General features: G+C 37.0%; 1 non-coding gene across 1 annotated transcript; it reads right to left on the bottom strand.

The window, feature by feature from the left end:
- Window positions 1-1,520: 1,520 nt before the first annotated feature.
- On the bottom strand, window positions 1,521-1,627 carry LOC141710195 (small nucleolar RNA R71). The gene has a single exon (XR_012570727.1). It is a non-coding gene; the product is annotated as a small nucleolar RNA R71 (small nucleolar RNA).
- Between the last annotated feature and the right edge of the window lie 578 nt (window positions 1,628-2,205).

Here is a 2,205-nt window from a genome sequence, read left to right as displayed (position 1 = left end):
TGCTTTGTTCTAAACCCTAGTACTTTTTATATTCTATCGTAGTATTCTAAACTTATTTATTATCATGTTTTCATTGGAACCCATGGTGACGATGTGTTCGATCATGAACTAATCGTTATCATGGGGTTCTAGCGGATTTATTTATAGATTTTAATAGTTGATTATTTAAGTCTTTAGTGTGTGGTGATTTATGATTTCCTAGTTTGGTTGTGCTTATTCGTCTTTGATGTGTAGCTAACTTCTAAGATTGTTTGTTAATCTCTATTGAAGCGACAATGAATATAGAGGTTTAGAACTTGCCATGCTAGTAGTGGTTTATGTATGAATTGACATACATAATTCGTGGGTAATTTTAACCATCTTACACACCCTATGTAATCACAATAGATAACCCGTTCTTAAACCATTATGTTTTCAAATCTTATAGACATATAGGGTCTAAGCATAATTGGTGTCTACTCAACTTCTATCTTGATTGTGGATGTTTAGTAGTAGGGTATACATATATTGAAAGATAGCGTATACTAATTTCGTGTTATCTGATTAGTTATCATTACCATCACATACTATTGATAAAGACATAAACTTTGAATGAAGTATTTAATGAAGTTAGAATCCCATATTTTATTCTAATATAAGTAAATCACTTTTAATCTCTTATTTAATATATGCTAGTATAATCTCTTAGGTAGTTAATCAACTCAACTTGTTACTTATCTTAGCTATGAACGATAATCATACATTGTTGTATAAGTGCATAATCTGAACTTAACCTAAACCAATCCATGTGGGAATGAACTTGACTTATATCTTATATTACTTGTGATCACGTGCGCTTGCATGTATTTTCGCGTGTGTTTTAGTGTGAACAAGTTTTTGGCGCCAGTACCGGGGATCAGTGTTAAATTTTAGTTTATGTGCTTGACATCAGTGGTCGTTAAAGTTCACTGACTCGGATTATTTTACTTATATGGTTACTTTGTTGTGTTTCAGGTACTCTACAGAGCGTGTATGCGAACACGGTCTCAATCTCGTAAGGAAATAATTGAAGGAGATAAAGTAGTTGAAGAATTGGAAGAAGAGGTTTTTGAAGAAGTTGAAAAAGTTGTAGATGAATTGATCATTACAATGGGAGAACCAGCAGCAACAATGAAAGCGTTGATGGATTATTCTCAACCAAAGATCATAATGAAATTCAATCTCGCATTGTCAGGACAGCGATCACAGCTAATACCTTTGAAATCAATCCTGGAACAATTCAGATGGTGCAGAACTCAGTCCAGTTTGGGGGTTCTCCAGCGGAAGATCCCAATATGCACATTAGGGATTTCATCAAGATTTGCGACACCTTCAAGTTCAATAATGTTTTGGAAGATGCTGTGAAATTGAGAATTTTCCCATTCTCTCTGAGGGATAAAGTTAAGAGCTTGTTGCACTCTCTACCACCAGGTTCTATTGTAACATGAGAGGATCTTGCTCAAAAGTTTCTTCCTAAATTCTTCCATATGATAAAGACAACTGCAATCAGGAATGCTCTTACTCAGTTTGCGCATCAATTGGGTGAATCTTTATGTGAAGCTTGAGAGCGCTACAAGGAGATGCTTAGGAAGTGTCCTCATCATGGAATGCCTGATTGGATGGTGATCAATTGCTTTTATAACAGTTTGGGAGCACAGTCAAGACATATGCTCGATGCAACATCAGGTAGAGCTTTATGGGCTAAGAGCTATGAGGAAGCTTATAAGCTGATTGAGATGATGGTTGCGAATGAATATCAGAATCCAACTCAGAGGCTACCACAAGGCAAGGTAGCAAGAATTCTGGAGGTGGATACAGCTACAACTATCGTTGCTCAGTTAAAGGCATTGACTATGAAGGTTGATTCTCTGACCAACTATGGTGTTCAACCGATAATGAGTGTTTGTGAGCTTTGTGCAGGATCGCATGCGACGGAGCAATGTGTTATATCTAGTGAATCAGCTCAGTTCGTGAGCAACTTTCAGAGGTCGCAACAACCTGTTCCTGCTACTTATCATCCTAACAACAGAATCATCCTAACTTCAGCTAGAGCAATAATCAGGGTGGCATGCAACAGCCTTACCAGCAGTTTGGAAAAAAGCCTTTCAATCCCTCTGATTTTCAACAATAGTTTGCACCAAGGCAACAATTTCAGCCACAGGGAATGCAACAACAATCTCATGGAGG

The sequence above is a fragment of the Apium graveolens genome, chromosome 2, assembly GCF_009905375.1.
Source record: "Apium graveolens cultivar Ventura chromosome 2, ASM990537v1, whole genome shotgun sequence".
NCBI classification, from domain to species: Eukaryota; Viridiplantae; Streptophyta; class Magnoliopsida; order Apiales; family Apiaceae; genus Apium; species Apium graveolens.
The sequence above is the reverse complement of the archived record's forward strand: the minus strand, read 5'-3'. Positions and strand labels throughout refer to the sequence as shown.